Below are 9570 nucleotides of genomic sequence, written 5' to 3' on the forward strand. Positions count from 1 at the left end.
TAATTGTTTCAAAGAGTTCAGTACATCAGCTAATACGCCATGTTGTCATATAGCACTTAGTGTATAAGATGTCACAGTCGAGGCTCCATGCCTGCTATTATCTTCCACCCTATGTTTTAGAGTTGTGCCAGGGTTGCATAGACGATTCAAAAGTTTATGGCTAACAGAGTTACTATGAAGGAAACATTATGGGAGATTAATGTGATGAAACTGGAGCAGGCTAACTGAAGGTCTGGGTTTGTAATTTGGTGTCAACAAGTCTATGTGTAGTTCCTTGAGCTCTCTTAAAGAAACTGTAGCAGGGGTTTCTGTGTACACTGTTCATTTCTCTTTTAAGCTTGTTTGTAAGAACCAGAGTGGGTAACTTTGAACCATTCCTTAGCTTAACAATCTGGCCGTTGAGCCAATGGGCAGATGACCATTCATCACCTCAAGTATACTTGCCCCCCCTTTACCTTTTGCATTACTATATGTGGCATCTTAAGTGTTGGTACATCCACTTAGCTTGCCTATGTAGCTTGGCGCTTTGTTCATTTTGTTTCTGATTCTTAGCTAGCCCTTGAAAACATAGCTTCGTCTGTAGTGCTTTTATACAAAAAAATTTATGCTGCTAAAACCGTTTATTCTGTAGAGATAGATAATAAAAGAGAAGCAGAGTGTGACTTCTCATGCATAAACACAAGGTAAAGCCTTATTTCACCCAAAGATGTTATAGAGAGCTCAGCATAGGTCAAAGAACAACTGGGCTTTGCACAGTGTGGAGGAGAAGTGAAAAATACACACACACACACACACACACACACACACACTCACCACACACACACTCACCACACACAGCACAGACACGACAGACTTTACATACTCATGATGTAGTTTTGTGTGCTAGAGAGAGACCTCAATAAACAGAAAGATGCCTTTGATCTACAAAGGAGTGTTTCGCATGCTAAAGAGGCACAGCCTGTGTTTTCACAGCATGAAGTTGTGTTATGTTTTTCACAGATGAGTATTGAAGACTTACAGATAAAGAATGGTTTCCATGGTGATGCTGGAAGGACATGACAGCCAGCCCTGACCTGACTGCACTGTGTTTTTCCCTGCTCAGAAATGAGCTTCTGCATCCTAGTCATTAGAATGCTCAACCTGAGTGAAACTTTATATCTGTCCCCTGTGGTGGCTATAGAGAGGTAATATGCAGCCAGGCATCCAGTAAGGGCCCTTGACCTTTGCCATGAGATGCCTGGGAGATCCTATTGGCCAGACAGAAAGATAAGAGTGGGATAATAGGCTGTGAGGAATTAACAGCTGCCTTTGTCCCTGTAAAACCTGCTTATCTGTGGGAAAGGGGATGAAAGGGTCTTGCATTATTACATAACAGGAATGAAAAGTATTTTCTTGCCCAGATGGATATTTGTAATGTGTCCCCTTGTCATGTTTGCTTCAAAACTCCACTTTACCCACCGTACCCCCCACCCCCCCACTTTACCACGGCATGCCGTATTAGCTCTAAAGCTGTTTGCTGTCGTTGAGCTAGCATAAGAATAAATGCATTTCATTTAAATTGGATCTAAGTCTCTGGTTTCTTCTGTGGAATCAAATGCCACAGCAATGCAACTAGTACTATGTAAAACAAAAAATATGTAGATGCATTTCTAAGCATTGTCCTTCCTTATATACTGCATGTCTTTACACACATTTTGTAACCCAAAAGGAAGAAACTGGAATGGGACCTTTATTACAACAGGAGGGAAGTCAGTATCCAAACCAACTAGGAATCCCAGGCTGTAAAACTATAGCAAGGGGGAGTGTTGGCATAGGTAGGAGAAGAGGCCAGTGTCCTGAGACTGCCTACCACAGGGCTTTACTGAGGTGCTCCTGCCATGGTGTATGCTCACCAGTGATGTCAGCTGTCAGTAAGTAGGTTAGCTGCTGCTGGTGGAACTTGTGCTGCTGCTGGTGTTGCTGGTACTGCTGATGCTGCTTCTGTTGTAGTGCATCCCAGTGGGGATGTTCACAGGCTGCAAATAAAAGCTTTGCTGGTTCTTGGAGGACAGGTGTGCAGCTCTAGCCCAGTCTTGTCTGTTTGTGAGGGCGTGTGGGCTCCTGTCCCACTGCAGCAGCTCATTGTACAGTTTTGTTGAGGCAACTGCAGGCTGCAAAGTGCCACTCTTCTGTGGCACTTTAGCCCTCCGATGAGGCTGATATTTATAGTTTGGGTACTTCTCTCTGTGTAGGGTCTTCAGTCTCTGTGCCTCCTGGAAAAAGGGCCTTTTTTCAGCTTCCGTAAGGCTTTTCCACCTGTATCCCAGCTGCTTGCTGATCTCTGTATTTTGCATGCTGGGATTCTGCTGGGCCAACTTGCGCCTCTCACCACAGGACCACACCATAAATGCATTCATGGGGCACTTGACATGGCTCTCCATGCTCTCAAGACAGTTGTCACCAGTCTCAAAGCTTGTCTCTTCTCCAGAGCTTAAGATATCCTGTGGCTGTGGGGCTGAACACTAACAAGCAAGATCTGAAATGCTGAATATAGTGGAAGAATTATGATTGGAACCAAGAACACACAAATCAGATGAGAGAGGCAGAGATTCACACACACACACACACACACACACACACACAGAGAGAGAGAGAGAGAGAGAGAGAGAGAGAGAGAGAGAGAGAGAGAGAGAGAGAGAGACAGAGAGGAGCTAAAAGCTACTATCCAAAATGTGTTTGTAACAAAGATTTTAGTATTTAAAGTGTCTAAGAAAATACTTGTCCCTCCTCCCTCAGGACCTCCCTAGTCCAGCCCAACTAATCTACCTTGAATCCACCCCAACAAACCTACACATTGTCAACCAAAACCTCTCTAGTTTGTGAATGGTGTAGACTGCACTCCTTAAAAATCTGTCTCTTTCTCTTTGATCATTCTGTCGCAACAAGTATCATACTAATGAGTTCTTTTGCCCCGTAGTGTATATGATATTTAGGATGGACTACCATCAGAAATAAGCAAGCATGCAAAAGTAGTGGAGAGGGTTAAAGATAAGCATGAAACCTATCATTTGTCTCCTTGTCCACTAAGGCAGGCAGCATGGAAAACACAAAGAAATAGTCTATCCTGGATCAATAGCCCAGTATAAATACCTATGCCGTGAAAGACAGAAACAAAACAAAATAAAACCACTAGTAGTGCACAGACTGAGGTTTGGAGTTTGAAGCTACAAGAAATAAATATCAGCAAAGATTTCAAGACCTTTGCTTCTTTTCTTTGACGTATCTCAATGCATCATAAAAGTCATTGGTACAAATTTCTTACATAGTAATATTATAATTATTTTTTATTAGGATTGGTTTTCTTACAACCTACAGTTGTTGCTGGCAGTTTTCTAATGTTGGTCTGAGAACTCTATTATTTACAGATATGCACACACACACACACACACACCATAGACACATAACTACTACACAAGTACTGCAGAGAGACTCTGATCCCAGACGCTAGAGAGACATTTGCCTCACCTCTTTCCAGGTCCTTGTACAAGACCTCTGGCAAGACCTCTATGTGTGTGTGTTCTATTCAATTGATCTTCCTGCCTGTCTCTATACCAATATCAAACAGTTTTTATCACAATTGCTCTGTAGTAGAGCTGGAGCTCAGGGATGGTGATTCTGCCAGGAGATCTTTTGTTGTGGAGAATAGTTTTTGCTATCCTGGGTTTTTTGTTATTCCAAATGAATTTGCAGATTTCTCTTTCTAGCACTATGAAGAATTGACTTGGAACTTTGATAAGGATTTCATAGAATCTGTTGATTGCTTTTAGCAAGATGGCCATTTTTACTATATTAATTCTGCCAATCCATGAGCATGGGTAATCTTTCCATCTTCTGCGATCTTCTTTGATTTCTTCCTTCGTAGGCTTGAGGTTCTTGTCATACAGATCTTTCATTTGTTTGGTTAGAGTCACACCAAGGTATGAAATATTATTTGGGACTGTTGGGAAGGGTGTCATTTCCTTAATTTCTTGTTCAGCTTGTTTATCCTTTGGCAGTTTTCTAATGTTGGTCTGAGAACTCAATTATTTACAGATATGCACACACACACACACACACACACACCATAGACACATAACTACTACACAGCTACTGAACTTTCTACTCTTAAAAAAGGGTCATGAGTCCTTCTGGACTGCAGAGGGACTCTGATCCCAGAAGCTAGAGAGACATTTGCCTCACCTCTTTCTAGGTCCCTGTACTAGACCTCTGGCAAGACCTCTGTGATTTGTTTGAGGTCTACGAAGGCTATTGATTCTTCACAAGGAGAATGTGACTGGCCCAGCAGATAATCGATTCTTTGAAGTAGACTCACTGACTGCAAACTCCTTTTTAAGAATGCAAAGCTTTGCCTCATACTCACTTACATAATTACAACCTTCCAACAACATGCAGGTTTATATGGCTGTGTGTATGTGTATGAGGGTGGCTCTGACACTGGGGTATGGAAAGCACTGATTAAGTCAAGAGGCTTTTACAAGGTGAAAGCTAAATGCTAGATAAGAATTTCTCACAAAAACTTAAGACCCAGGGGGTATAAGAAACTTCAAACTCTTTGAAGGTTTACTGTAAACTACAAGTGACTCTGTATTCTACTCAGGAAGATTGATGACATCTGTAAATTGATCCTCTGAATCTGTTACATGAGAAACATTGTACCTGATTGATTTTGCATTTCCTTGTGCCAAATGGTTATGATAATTGTGCCTGCTTCACTGGTGACATTTTTGACAAGGTAATACCAACTCTTCCAGTATAAAAGTCCTTGCTTTACAGCTCCTAAATACATTCAGATTCAAACCACCTCTGTGTGTGGTTGTTTCTGTCTGTCACTGCTGAACCTGCTCCTCTCCTGAAATCCAAAGTTCCCCCTGGGATCTGCATCTTCCTGGCTGGGACTGTCCCTGGCAACAATTCACAGATGAGATGATGTCCAAGAAGAAGGAAGAACAAAGTATGGATACTCTGGTCCTTCACAGAAGGATACTTTCTCATAAATACTTTCTCAGTTCATGCTCCTGCATGTAGGCTGGGTGCTTCACCAGGGGCCTACTATCAGGTGTACCCACTGCTGAGAAACCCTGGGTTAGGAATGTTCACCCAGGGTTGTACAGGTACCTCGTCCTGTTCCTCTTCCTGTTCCCTCCCTCCCTCTCCCTCTCCCTCTCTGTCTCTCTCTGTCTCTCTGTCTCTGTCTCTCTCTGTCTCTCTGTCTCTCTCTGTCTCTCTCTCTGTCTCTGTCTCTCTCTCTCTGTCTCTGTCTCTCTCTCTCTGTCTCTCTCTGTCTCTCTCTGTCTCTCTGTCTCTCTGTCTCTCTCTCTCTCTCTCTCTCTCTCTCTCTCTCTCTCTCTCTCTCTCTCTCTCTCTTAAAGGGTCTGAGGCAGCAGAAGAAACTCGACTTTGTTCATAAGATTCCATTAGAAATGAACTTGCCCTAACAGAGGCATGGCCCTGTCCCTGGCAGCTGCAAAACAGAAACAGCAGGTGCAGCTGGCTGATAACCTAGTAGGCTAAGAAAACATAAGTCTTTCCCAGGTCAAGATGCTCCTTTTGATCTAGGTTCTCTCCCTGTGGTTTAACCAGGTGCTGTAAATCAATTAGCTTAAAGACCAGCATTCCTCTCCACTCTCCTGTAATGCCAAGTCTTGGAAATCCCCACCTGCAGTGTTTTTCTCCTTTATAAACCCCCTCCATTGCCATAAGTGTGACTTTTCCTGCTTTTTAAACCTACTTTCATTGTAATTTGTAGAGATGCCAAAGCATAAGACTTACATAGTGAGCTTGTAAAAAAAAAAATTAAGATTCTGAGATAATATTAAAGCACTGTTGGGTCTTAGCACAGGCTCAAAGGGAATCAGAAATTGTGACATTTGCTGAGAGACAATGAGGGTTCTGGGTGATCTGTGTGAGCTAAGTATTTAGTTGGTATAATTGGAAGTAAGGCCATGTCCATCTTTCTCTGAAAGAATTGCTCTTGATTTAACCCTTAGGTAACTGATGTTGGTGATAAATGAAGATAAAAGGAAAATAAAAAGAAAGGATATGAGTGTTCCTAGGTATGGTAGAAGAGAAGGTTTATTGTAGAAAGGGAGAGCCTGGACAGGGACAAGGAATCTGGGAGAGCCTAGATTAAACATTACCCTGGATGTGGCAATGTGATAAGACGTGGGAGTGCAGAGTGGAGGGGACCAAAGGCCAAGAAGGGAGGCAAAGGCCAAGAGATTGTCAACAAACTTGAACAGTCAAAATGGCATCCCAGAGGTTCTAGGAAGAGGGAATCCCAGCCCATTAACTGGGCTGCATTGGTACAGGGAAGGAGATGGGATATGCCAGTCAGAAACTCCTTCTAACAAGTACAGATTAAGGGAACCAGGGAGAACTTTGTATCCATCTTCTGCTTTGATATGTTGATGGGCAACTTACACATTTGTATCTGACTTGGAACTTAACAGGCGGGATCCTTACTTTTGCTAAATATGTTTCATTATAATTTCTTGAGATTTGCTCTGTGTTTTTCCACCAAATATTCAGTAGTGCTCGTATGTATGGCCAATTTAAGGACAGACTTAACTTTGTGTAGAATGGAATCTGGGGATTTATGTGTTTAGGTGTCTAGTTGCTTTCCAATTCTTTCTAGTTTTCTTTGTGAGTCTTCTAATTAGATGCTTCCTTTCTGAGGTTGTACCCACTGTTACATGACACATTTTGTTTTTTCTAGAGTTTTGAAAGTTTATATATCTGCTGGTTAATTATGCATGCACATTATCCGTTAGAGTTTTACTGAAGGCTTCCGTCTTAAGGTTTTACTGCTCTGAAAGACACCATGATCAAGGCAAGTCTTACAAAGGACAGCATTTAATTGGAATTGGCTTACAGGTTCAGAGGTTCAGTCCAGTATCACAAGGTGGGAGCAGGGCAGCATCCAGGTAGACATTGTTCAAGAGGTTGTAAGGGTTATACATCTTATTCCCAAGGTAAACAACACTAGACTGGGTTCCAGGCAGCTAGGACTGTGATCTTAAAGCCTATTCCCACAGTGACACATCTAGTCCAAAACCACACCACCTAATGGTGCCACACCCTAGGCCAAGCACATATAAACCATCACAGCTTCTTTCTTTCTTTCTTTCTTTCTTTCTTTCTTTCTTTCTTTCTTTCTTTCTTTCTTTCTTTCTTTCTTTCTTTCTTCTTCCTTCCTTCCTTCCTTCCTACCTTCCTTCCTTCCTTTCTTTCTTTCTTTCTTCTTTCTTTCTTTCTTTCTTTCTTTCTTTCTTTCTTTCTTTCTTTCTTTCTTTCTGTCTGTCTGTCTGTCTGTCTGTCTGTCTCTCTGTCTGTCTGTCTTTCTTTCTTTCTTTCTTTCTTTCTTTCTTTCTTTCTTCCTTCCTTCCTTCCTTCCTTCCTTCCTTCCTTCCTTCCTTTCTTTCTTTCTTTCTTTCTGTCTGTCTGTCTGTCTGTCTGTCTGTCTGTCTGTCTTTCTTTCTTTCTTTCTTTCTTTCTTTCTTTCTTTTTCTTTTATATTTTTGGATATGATTTTTCCAGACAGGGTTTCTCTGCATAGCCCTGGCCGTCCTGGAACTCACTCTGTAGATCAGGCTGGCCTCGAACTAAGAAATCCACCTGCCTCTGCCTCCCAGAGTGCTGGGATTACAGGTATGTACCACCACCGCCTGGCTACCATCACAATTTCTAAATCAATTTTGACTTGGCATAGCTTCATAAAACATTTTCAAGAGAAAATATGTCCATTTCCTAGAATTTTGTTTTTCTTGTGATCTGTAGCTCTTAAATATCAGTTTAAAGACCAAGGCCAAGTAATCTGAAGTACAGCAACTGCCAGAGGAGTTAATTAGAAGTTTTCTTTTTCTTTAATATTTTTGGAACCCCAGAGTGCTGGGATTACAGGTATGTACCAAATCCGTAGTCTAGCTTTTTGTGAGACATCACTTGTATCTGGAAGTTCAAGACCAGTCTCGATAAGAGCTAGTGGCTGCTACCCCAAAATGTCAAGTTGCTAGATCTTAGTACAGACTTCAAAATCCTTAATCTTTCATGTCAAAGTAGGGTAATTTACTATTTTTAGATCAGCAAAAAATTATTGGGTTTCACAATCACATCTTTGTGCATATGAATCATCATATCATTTTCTGAATTATTCCCATTCTCTTCTGTATTCCCAGGTATTCCATCTTCTCAAGCTGTTTTCCTTTCAAGTTCCATAATTCAAAACACATATAAACACACATAAATACACACATATGCACACAAGCACCCATGCACACACACATGATACCACACACATACACATACACATGCCAGACACACACACACCTACCAGACACACACACACACACACACACACACACACACACTCACTCACATGCACACACACTTTTATCTACTTCTACATGTGAGAGAAAATCCATTTGTCTAAATCTGGCTTATTTGACTTACAATAATAATTTCTAGTGAATTTCATACACATTCCTGAAATCTCATTAATTTACTTTCTTTTCAAGGGGCAGAAATATAGGTTACATATGTATTTCATATATTCAATATTCTTTTGTCCATTGGTGGACATCTAGTCTGGATAGCCTGACAACTGGGAAGAGCACAGCAATAAATATAAATGTGTGGTGCTATCCTCCCCGGGTGCTCTCAGACAACCATTACACTAAGCACAGGGTCCCCACTGGAGGAGCTAAAGAAAGGTCCCCAGGAGCTGAAGAGGTTTGCAGCCCTATAGGAGGAACAACAATATGAACCAACCAGTACTCCCAGAGCTCCCAGGGACTAAACCACCAACCAAAGAGTACACATGGAGGGACCCATGACTCCAGCTGCATATGCAACAGAGGATGGCCTTGTCGGGCATCAATGGGAGGGGTGGTCCTTGGTCCTGTGAAGGCTCGATACCCCAGTACAGGGGAACACCAGAACAGGAAAGCAGGAGTGGGTGAGTTGGGGAGCAGGGGGAAGGGGACATGGGATAGGGTGTTTTCAGAGAGAAAAACAGAAAGGGGATAACATTTGAAATGTAAATAAAATATCTGATAAAAAACAAGTGCTATCCTCTCTTAACTCATAGGTTGCATTTCCTTGTAATATTTCAATTTTCTCTAATTACTAGAATGCTTTCTACCAAAAAATAGACCTGTTTCCTCAAAACTAGAATTAATTAAGTTAAAATTATCAGTGTTGTGTCATGAAGGATTAAAAAATTAGTGCCTTCCTTCTGTTGGTCAGCATGCAGAAGAATGTTCAGTGGATATTAATTAGCCCAGAAGCCCTGAATGCCCAAGGCACAAATTGCATAACAAATGACTCCCATGAAGAAGTATGGAGAGGGTCCTGATCCTGGAAAGGATCAATCTAGCATGGGAAGGGAATATAAGGACAGAGAAAAAGGAGGGAGGTGATTGGAGAAGGGATGGAGAGAAGAAGGTTTATGGGACATATGGGGAGGGGGGATCCGGGGAAAGGGGAAATCATTTGGAATGTAAACAACGAATATAGAAAATAAAAATATTAAAA

General features: G+C 41.7%; 1 pseudogene; it reads right to left on the reverse strand.

Annotated features, from left to right (window-relative positions):
• Nucleotides 1–1845: 1845 nt before the first annotated feature.
• Nucleotides 1846–2489, reverse strand: LOC127676076 (sex-determining region Y protein-like; annotated as a pseudogene).
• Nucleotides 2490–9570: the final 7081 nt, after the last annotated feature.

This window comes from Apodemus sylvaticus, assembly GCF_947179515.1.
Source record: "Apodemus sylvaticus chromosome Y unlocalized genomic scaffold, mApoSyl1.1 SUPER_Y_unloc_2, whole genome shotgun sequence".
NCBI lineage: Eukaryota > Metazoa > Chordata > Mammalia > Rodentia > Muridae > Apodemus > Apodemus sylvaticus.